The sequence below is a fragment of the Octodon degus genome, unplaced genomic scaffold (assembly GCF_000260255.1).
Source record: "Octodon degus isolate 3935 unplaced genomic scaffold, OctDeg1.0 scaffold00018, whole genome shotgun sequence".
In the NCBI taxonomy this organism is placed as follows: Eukaryota; Metazoa; Chordata; class Mammalia; order Rodentia; family Octodontidae; genus Octodon; species Octodon degus.
In genome coordinates, this window is record NW_004524594.1 from 9,572,043 (window position 1) to 9,582,879 (window position 10,837).

A 10,837-nucleotide genomic window follows, 5' to 3' on the forward strand; every position below is an offset into this window, starting at 1 on the left:
TATACTGTTGTTCATATATTTAAGTCTGTTGTCTTTACAATGTTTATATTTTACATGTTACAAAGTTCCTTTTTTCCCATACAACTATCAGCAAAAATGTCAAATAATGGAATCAGAACTCTTTTATTCAACAAAGCTTATAGGTACATTTTGATATACAAAATGATCGGATTCACCATAAGGAATTGACAGCTACACATAATATATTTTGATTGCTCCTTTCTCCCAAATTTCCACCTTCCGTTCCCTATTTACAAAGCTTTGGTTCCATTTTTTTTTTTTTAATCTTGTGTTTGTTTTCTTTGCCCTTCCTCTCCCCCTTACCCCACTCTATCTCCTTTCCTTTTGAAAAATTTCTTCCCATTTCACAATAACATTTTTTTTAATGCATTCGGTTGTTACAGGATCTCATTACACAGCTTGGTCTCACAGTGATCCTCCTGCTTTCTACCTCCCCAGTGCTGGGATTACAGGCATATACTATGCTCGGATTCCATGGCCAGCTCAGTTTGCCCTTGGGACCTGGCGGCATGTGGTACAGGGGATCGAACCATGCTTGCCTAAGCGGGGCCTTAGTCCCATGAGCTATCTCTCTGGCCCTTCACAATACCTACTGTATTTTAGTCCTCACTTACTCTTCAGAAGGGCCTCACACCTGGGAGATAATGCAATGTTTATACATGTGAGTCCAATGCAATTTAAGTCTACATGCTTCAAGGCCCAGTCAAATAGCTCACAGATTAAAGCACCTGCAAGCAGGATCAGAGGCCGGCGGTTCTATCCCCAGACCTGCCATGCCAGCCCTGCCCCCAGGGCCCACTGAGACTGCAATTGAGACTGGGCGTGGTGGTACGCATCTGTAATCCCAGCTCTTGGGAGGCTGTAAACAAGCAAACACTATGAGTCCCACCTAGCAGTGAGACCCCGAACACCTTGTAGATCCTTCACTAAAATAAAAAAAAGAAGAAGACTATATGCTTAAGTGAAATAAATGTGACTCACATGGGATCAGATCTTAATAATAACTGAGTTAAACTAATTTTACATACAAATGATAAAATTATGAGGCAAAATTTTAAATCAAAAGAAAATATTTGTATAACCTCCAACTAGCACCTCCCATGATTAATGTGCTAGTTTTAACACAGGCTCTAGCGATTTTTGATATTCTTCTTCTGGTTCATGTAATAGCTCACTTAAAACACCCAAAACAAGGAGAGGAAATAGAAACATTTATGTCAGAAATCCTTGCAGATGTGGTTTCAACTGATTTTTTTTTAACATCACCCTTTAACACTGTAATGAGTTGTACCCACCCCAGTATGACACTGTGAGAGTTATTCTATTTCTTTGCTTGGAGACAACATGCAAAATCATATTTGAAATTGAGTCCTGGAACAGAGTAAAGGGCATTAACAGGAAATCAGTTGAAATCTGACTGAATTGTGCCGTTAGCTAATACTGTTAAACCAATATTTATTTATTTATTTATTAGTTTTGATAAATATTCCATGGTCTTGTAAAATAGAATACAAAGGTGATGGTTTAGGCAAATGTGGGGACTGGGGTTCAGTCCCCAGCGTGGTGTGCTGGCCTCACCCCTGGGGCTCACGGAGATGGCAACTGAGACTGGGCATGGTGGCATGAGCCTCTCATCCCAGTGCTTGGGAGGCTGAAAACCAGAGGATCACTACTAGTCTGACCTGTACAGTGAGGCTCTATAGGCCCTGTAATAAATACATTTTTTAAAAAAGAATAGGGAGGTAAACAGTATAGCAAACTTTTTGTCTAATTTTATGATATTAAATACAAAAATAAAATTAATAAACTGAAATTTTCAAAATGAAAGTCAAAATAAAATCAAAACTCTTTTTTCCCAATAGGGTGAGAGTTACATAGAATGCAATAGTCACATATAAAATAAATGAAAATTGAATTTCAGAAAGAGTTGAGTCTAATGTTTCAAGTAATGCATTATTAGAGTTACCCAAAATTGGTGAAAAATATTGCTGTGTAGAATAATGACAGGACTCTGGCAGAGTAAATGTAGTCAAGACCGTATCTGGACAAGCCAAAAATAATCTGACCAAAACTAAAGATAAAAGGAAAAATATGTAAAAGCCTTAGTGGATAGGAGAGAGAATCAGAGTAACATCAAAGATATAACAATACAGGAAAAGGAAAGGCCACTTACAAATTTGGTGGGCTGGGGAAAACCTGGTAGGAAATGTTGACTTTGAATTCTATATTAAGCACAAATATTGTTCAACCCTAAAGGCAAAAGGTGTCTTATGAAGGAGGTAATCTCAGAAAAGAAATTATATGAACATTTATAATGTATGTGAAAAGCATACTACCAATGTAAAAAGCAACACAGTTGTAAATGGAGGACAAGAGTTCAGAGTCTAGCATTACTGGGAGCAGCATTTTCTTATTTATTATAATTTTGTATTTTAGGGAAGGGTCTACAGGGTGTTCAGGTTCTCACTACTAGATTGGACTCATAGTAATCTGCCTATTTACAGCCTCCCAAGAGCTGGGATTACAGGCATGCCGCCACGCCCAGTCTCAATTGCTGTCTCAGCACACCCCAGGGGCATGGCTGGCTTGGCAGGCCTGGGGATCGAACCCTCCAGCCTCTGCCTCTGCTTGCAGCTGCTTTAGTCTACTGAGCCATTTGGCCAGCCCAGGGAGCAGTATTTTCATTGTATTAAGAAGAGCATGTTGCAATCCATGCTAACAAAGAAGAACAAAAAATAAGATGTTCTGTATAAAGTTAAGAGAAGAACAAGCACATGGCTGAATAAGGAGAAATCAGATCTACTAAAAGATGGATATAAATATAAACAAAACTGTAGCACTGGTTACAATAAATGTGTATGGATCATATATTGCACAAAAAGAATAAGACCTTAAGAAGCATAACAGATATATTTATGACAATTTTAAAGTCTTATCAAACATAAGGAAAAACAAGTCGTGTATAGAAGACTTGCATTAATGTATGCAATTATGATCATGCCGGTGCTGTGCATCATAACAATAAGAACATTGTTCAATTTTTAAAACAAAATAATCTAAGTTATTCCTTGAGGTATTACTTAAGAGAAAATGATAAGACATAGGGATCTATCTTAAAAATCTGAGTGTCATATAATAGATACTACGAAAGGGGAAGAAAGTGCTCAAAAGGAATTGGGATGGGGAAAAGAGAAAAGAAGAAAAGAAGAAAGAAAAAGAAAAAAAATATATATATGCTTGATGTATAGCATATATATGGTAGCTAAGATAATTATGCTATAATTTCCATTAGTTCATTAAAAGAACTTCTATTGCACTTATATTGTAAACCAACCACCTATTTTGAAAATTACAAGAAATATGTTAAACATGGTTAATCTCCTGCTGTCTGGCTTTGCAACTCTGTATCACTTTTTTTGTTATCTTTTTCTCCTTGAAAGAAAAAGCAATCTGCTTTTCAGTCAGAAGAAGAAAGGTGAGAGGGAGGTAGGCGTGGAAAGACTAGAGAATTTTCCTACTTGCTGAGAAGTAATTGGAGTTAATGTGCTAAACAGCGTTCTTTCCAAATAAAGAAGGCAGGGGGTATTTACCTGGAAGATTTATCCACGTTCTTGTGGAGCAGACGCATCATTCTGTGGTAGGTGGTTTGATTCCTGAGCAAGAATAGCTCTTCATGATCGTGTCAAGAAATGGCAAATAATTGGTGCTATAATGAGCAAAGTTTAACGCGTGTCACCTAAACTGAGCAAGGCAGAGTAATTTGCTGATTTATTCTGATTCCTTGTAACTTTCTCTGAGGAGCCTTTGCTGAAACAATAACAAAAGCAACCGAGAAGAAATCTTAAAAGTTTTTTCTTTGTTTTACTTTCATTTCTTCCTACTCTAATGTTCTTTCTTTGTTTTTGATTTTTTAATTCATATGTAATAGCAGTACCTGCTCTTTACAAACTTCTGGGGGATTGGGTTCACATATGCGAGAAAGTTTATTTCTTCTGCTTAAGCCTCTTCTCTGTCCCCTACGCTCATTCTCCCCCTCCAATTCCTCTATTTGATTTCTGTTCTTGTTGATATTAATCATAGCTCTAGTATATGGTGCTTAATACTTATATTCACTGATGTTATTTGGTTCTTGTACATGGTCCTTCTTTACTTGCCATCTTCTCATCTCTTACCCTTGTTCCCTGGGGCTCCTTTCCTTATATGTATATATAATTTTTTGAGATATGTTTTCCCTGTGTAGTACAGGCTGGCCTTGAACTCACTGTATACCACATGCTAGGCTCAAACTCCCAGCAATTCTCCTCTTACCTCAACTTTCCATGTGTTGGAATTACAGGCACGTGGCCCATGCTCAGCTGCTTCTTCTTCTCCTGAAAACTTTGCAGCAGGAGGCCTACCTCTGACATCACCCTGAGTCCCAGAAACCCACCACTGCCTCCAAGCATCCATATGGAGACATTCCTGTGGGTCTGCTCAAGCTTTACACCAATACCAAGAAGAGCTGGCTGTCTTGGCTTTCCTCACACTAGCCTGCCCTTCTTTCTCCAAGGTGTACTTTTGCTTTGCTTTTTCTTCTTTGAACAAGTGGCCCAAGCTTGTTCTGCAGAGCAAAAATCTTGCTTCAGTTTTACTGTTTCAATTAAGCTTCACTTTTTGATCATTTTATTCAATTCTTTCTTGGAGAGGAATCTGGAATCTAACTCCAGAAGAGGAGGAAAGCAATGATGAACTTAATGATGTTTAATTAGCGAACCCCTAGAAGGAGGTCCCCAGTAATACTCATGTATAAAAAAAGATATGTCTACCTCTTGCAGTGGCTAACAGTAGTGGTGCAAATTATACCACAGTTTTGGCTGGTGACAGCCACGGGGAGTTTACTCATGTTTGGAATTTTAAATTTTGATATATTTAACACAAAGACTATCATGAAAGAGTAAATAAAGAAAAATAAACATTTTTCAAATGATTAAATAATTTTATTACTGCAGAGTAATTTTTATTCGGAATATCTCTAGTAGTACATCCTATAAATCACGATTTTATTATTTCAAGGGTTTACTGAACATCCTGTAGTTTGTTTCTTAGAAGACAGGTGTATGTTTAAGGCCCTGTGCCAGCTTCCTCTGACACAGATCACAAACAAACACAGTGTCCCTCTTCATGCTGTATGTGTGTGTTTGCATTAAAAGCAGGAAATGTCGAACTATTGTTGAGTTTCTTGCTCAAACTTCCACTAATTTATTACCATTGACTTTATATGAAGATGTATTTTCTTGTTCCTTGCAAATAGAGTTCCTAGGTACCATATATCAGATACCATATGAAAATCCAAGAAAAAAGCTAACGCTTCACCATGGTCTTGTGACTGTGTGTCTGCGTCTAATTTTCTTTGCCTCTTGTAAAAATTGAATTGCCTTTAATAAGTATGCTGAACAAAAAGTATATATTTCAGTCAGATTTGAAAAATGGAGAGTGGCCTTTAGTAATTCATAGAACTCTAAGGAAGGGAGACCTTGAGATGTTATTTAATATATCCTTAGTGACAAAGCTATTGCTTAGAGCAACTTAGATTAAATTTTCTTCAAAATACAGCCCAGTGACTTTCAACTAGGATGTTATTAACTTCTTTTTGCAGCAACAGCACACAAAGAAGGAGAGAATGTTTGAAGTATATCAATGATGAGAACATGCTATTAAAAACTAAAATTGGTCCTCCTTGCAGTCTGTTGTTATGGCAAACAAGAACTCAGTTGGCTTATAGAATGTACTCAGCACTGCTTAGTGCATTTGGATCTAATGAGTTGTACATAATCCATTGAAAATTTATAGAATTTTTTTCATCTTGTTCTGTTTTGCAATCAAACCACTAATTAGAGCTAATCATCCTGGGACAGAAGAATAAAGTAAAGCTTAATTTAAATACACACACACCCCAAGGAAATTTTGGGGAAGATTATTTCCCATGATCACTTGATTACAATATTTTATTGCGAAGAAGTGAACTTAACTATATCTTAGGACAAAGATTTACCTAATTGGTGTAGTTATTTTCTTGCTTTTGGTGCTGAAACCAAGAATGAATTGAGCAAGGAGACTCAAAACACTCCGAATTCTGAGTTAAATATATTCCACAGTGAAATGAAAATATATGAATTCTTGGAAGGCGTAGGAGGTCATTTCTTCACAAAGTTGAACATAAGTTCTATGTAAGAGCTTTGAGAGTTTCTGAAGAGATATATGACTTAGTCTACTATCTTAGTCTGTTACTAGTCTATTCCAGTATTCAACTATAATGCACAATTTTAGAAATGCTCAATATGATTCAATTCAAGGAAATCTAAAATTCATATCACAACTGGTGTTTCTTAAACGGACTGTACAGAAGCATATTAAACATTGCATAGTACTCTTATATCTCTACACAGAATCTCTTCGGCATCTGGGAAAAGAGCAGACACTGGGGTCAGCATCTCATCTTCTTCCTGCTGAGCCCATCCAAGCACAAAGCTTCCTTTTGAAGACAGTGGGAGCTTTGTGCTTGCATCGGCTCCTCAGGGAAGCAGAGCCAGAGAAGTGAAGTCAATCGATGCTGTGTGTAGCTGGGGTGGCGGGACGCCCTCCCTAACTGATGTCACATTTGCACAGCATCTTCAAGCCCCTTGTTCTTTCACGTGATTCTCCAAAGTAGTGTGTGCTTTCTGTGCCTCATCCAAATTTTTCGATATAAAAAATTTCCAAGTCAAGAAAAAAAGAACTCCATGCAAAGCACGTAGTGATTTAAAATGCAGGTTGATACAAATGGATTCACCGAACTTGTAGCAAGATTTGAATTTCTCACTCAGTATAAGGAAATCAATAATTAATAATGATAATAATAAAATTTACATTGCATGTCAGTATATTAGAGACTATTTTATAAGTGGTTGTTTCTGAGTTAATATTTTCTGATGTCAAGTGCTTAAACTTGTGGTACAGAAAAATGATTAAAGTTAGTTATTATTTCTGTATCATTTCTTTCTCTTTTTTGATATTTTTAGGGAAAGGTCTACAGGGTGTTCAGGGTCTCACTACTAAATTGGACTCATAGTGATCCTTCTGTTTACAGCCTTCCAAGAGCTGGGATTACAGGCGCGCTGCACCACACCCAGGCTCAATCGCCATCTCAGCATGTTCCGGGGGTGGGGTTGGCAAAGCAGGCACGGGGATCGAACCCCCGGCCCCAGAACCTGCCTGCAGGCGCTTTAATCTGCTGAGCTATTTGGCTGGCCCTTATATCATTTCTTAAAAAGATACATGTAAAATGTACCTTGTCAGTACTGCACACCTGTTATGAGAATATACAAATGAACTGAAACACAGGCACATTAGATAATTTTCAAAAGTTATCAAATTTGTACATGATGGATTTAACCAAATGGTCTGACTGGAAATTATATCACACGATATAGTACACAGAATGTAACATTCATGTACTTTTTATTTCTAGGTTAATTTAATGCACTGTATTTTTATATGAGAAAAGAATGCAGGTGTAGAAAAGTTATTGAAGATGCTTCAGTGACCAGTATGTGTGGATCCACACACTAGTGTGTGGATTTATTATCTAAAACTACTTGAGCTACTGTGTCTCTACCACTGAATAACCCTCATAGAAAAAGCAGTAACTTCTCAGAAAGCCAAGGGAATTATTAACTAAGGTATGATTAAGCTTTGAGAATCAAGCATGATCACCGAATAATTATTTATCATTCCCAAAAAAGTACCTAGTTGGAGAAATGAAAACAATGTCCTGAAACAAGACACATTTTGCAGCATGACAGCCAGAGCTTTCCGAGTAGAGAGAGATCAGGGCTCTGAACAGGGAAGATGATCAAAATGATCAGGAAGTTCAGCAAGGGGCAATAGCAGCTCCCCCAAAAAGAGCAGCAGAGGACAAACCTGCACTGAAGTGGACCGGTGCTGTTCATAAGGTGGTAGGGACCAGAAGAAATGGTGCAGAAGTGGGCTTCAAGAAAACACATCTTTTCACAAAATTGCCTCAGGAATATATTAAACAGAAATTTGGGGAAATAGGCTACAGAGGCAAGGAATTGACCATATATAGTGTCCTAAGGAGGGTCACCTAAAGAGAAAAAATTTCTCTCAGGCTCTCAGAGTGCAAATTGGTCAAGCAATGGCTGTGACTGATCCAGATGGCTGACACTGACAAAAGTTATACAAGGTGTTGTACACCGTTTCCGGGTAAATCCTGTGGGGATTTGACTGACCTTGTCAGATACAAAAGTTACATTTTTTTTACTTGTATAGGTCTTGCTTAAACTTGGTTAATCATCTAGCAGAAAAGTATAAACACAAGGTATAAAAATAATGCCATATTAATATGCTGAGCTGTAAAAGGATCAAGTCAACAGCTTCAGACAATTGCCAGTTGTGCTGATAACTCACTACTATTATGGACTATTGGACTATATTGGGATATTTTGCTGAATTCAAGTACCTGCAATATTTGAACTGGCAGCAAGTATGAAAAGATGCTATAAAGGTTTCTCCAAATGCAATTTGTTTAACAGCAATGAAACACTCATCTCTGACAAAATGAAACAAAAAAGTGGGATATAAATAAAGGACCATTTTGAAGTGAAAAAAATACATGCATATACAAAATAAGATAGATATAGCGCTACCTTCTATTAATACAATGAGAAGAAAGGTTTGTACTAATATTGTTCAGACAAGATATCATGTCTGCATCTTGTACTCTGAATGACTACAATGATAGTAATGTATTAATTATTGTAACTGTCCTACTAACCTGTTTTGAAACTGTTTCATTGCTATTTTTTTCTCATTAAAATGAATAAAAAAATTGAAAAAAATAAATTTAGGGAAATAAACTAAAAACTTAAATTGCTTAGTCATACATTCAAACGTTGTAAAGCAGGAAAATCATATTCACATAAAGAGGAAGATTTTACCATAGCTAAGAAGTAGAAATAGCTAAGAAGAAGTAAAAGTAAAAGTAAATCAGCTTGATTTCCACTTCCAGCCAAGGATCAACTGACACAGAAGAACGTTTTTCTTAAGTAACTGTCTGAGTTTTAACCTTGACTCCATTGCTTACTGACTGCGGCAAAAAGTAATGTTTTTAGTATTTTTTCTTTAATATAAAACTGAGAAAATAACGTTAGCTGTTGAATTTGTTCTTGCCTTTGTGGTCAGATGAGCTAATGTAAAAGAGCTCAAAGTAGAGTTTGTATTGAGTGACAGCTCCAGCGCTCTTCATTGTTTGTATAAAGTGATTTCACTAAAAGAAAATAAAAGTTTACAAATCTCACACAAGATAACAGGACTGTGATAAGCAATGGGACCAAGAAAATTCAGTTGGATTTTAAAAGATATGAAACTGGGGCCACTTTTATTATTGTAGGGCAGTAGTCATAGCCTTCTAAGGAACACTAATTTATGTTTTGCTTAACAAAATGTTTCTCCCCACACAGAAAATAACTTTCTTCTTTTTAGTCTTCAAATGGATTGATTTTAGAGTTCTAGCTACTGTTCTATGAAAGAATGTACTTCTATTTTTTAAGCACTGAGCTTATGGAAATTTGTGATCACAGCCCTAGGGCACTAATATAGAGGCTACTGGAAAACAGGACAAAAGGGAGCTACTTAAATATATGGTAAAAAACAGGTACTGAAATCATAAAAATATATATTTTTCCATAAACTGGAAAGGAGGTTTTGCTCCGTTTTTTACCTTTTTCAGTTATTGGAAGAAATAAATGAGGTACAGCTATAATCTTCTTAACAATAATATAATTTCTTTTACATTTTTGCCCTGGGTAAGAACAGATTTGTGTTTGAAATATTTGGTCATGATAAACTAGTGGTAAAACTTTGGCACTATCATTTTGTAAACTGAAGACCTTAATCAGCAAGTGATTTGGCAAACATATTTCTGTGTTGAACTCCACTTAGCAAACAGAAGCTATGTTCAGTTTTCAAGACCATCTAAAGTTATATTCCTATTTATGAAAATAAATTTACACTCAAAATTATTGCTCTTCTGTGTTACATTCCATGTAATCAAAACCCATGAATCTTTTAGAAAGGATTGTGTGTTGCCCATAATTTGATTCATATAACAAACTTGAGTCACTTAGTACCATTAGTGGTCCTGGAAAATGACTGTAGAATTTATAAATATAAGACATTCTTTGATGAAGTTTGATGTAAGTTAATTTCTAAAGCAAATGGTCTCTTTGCTTTGACAGCTTCATAAGTAAAGTGGGCCTCTTTTGTGTCATCTTTTAATATAGGTTACTTACTGTGGTATGAAAACACTTTACAGTATTTTGAAATTTCAGGTATATCTCATGCTGTGTACAGCTTAAACTACTTAAAAATGAGATTTTATTTTAGTTTTTTATTTATTTTGTATTTTAGGGAAGGGTCTACAGGGTGTTCGGGGTCTCACTACTAGATTGTACTCATAGTGATCTGCCTGTTTACAGCCTCCCTAGAGCTGGGATTACAGGTGCGCGCCATCACACCCAGTCTCAACTACGGTCTCAGTGAGTCCTGGGGGCGAGGCTGGCATGGCAGGCCAGAAGATCAAACCCCTGGCCCCTGCTCCTGCTTGCAGACTCTTTAATGGGCTGAGCTATTTGGTAGCCCTACAAACGAGACTTTAGTATCTTTGAAAACCAGAATAAGGGGGCCAGGGTGATGACCCAGTGGAATAAATGCTTCCCTGGCAAGCGCAAGGGCCTGTGTTCAATCCCAGTTCTGAAAAAAAAAAAAAAAGAAAGAAAAA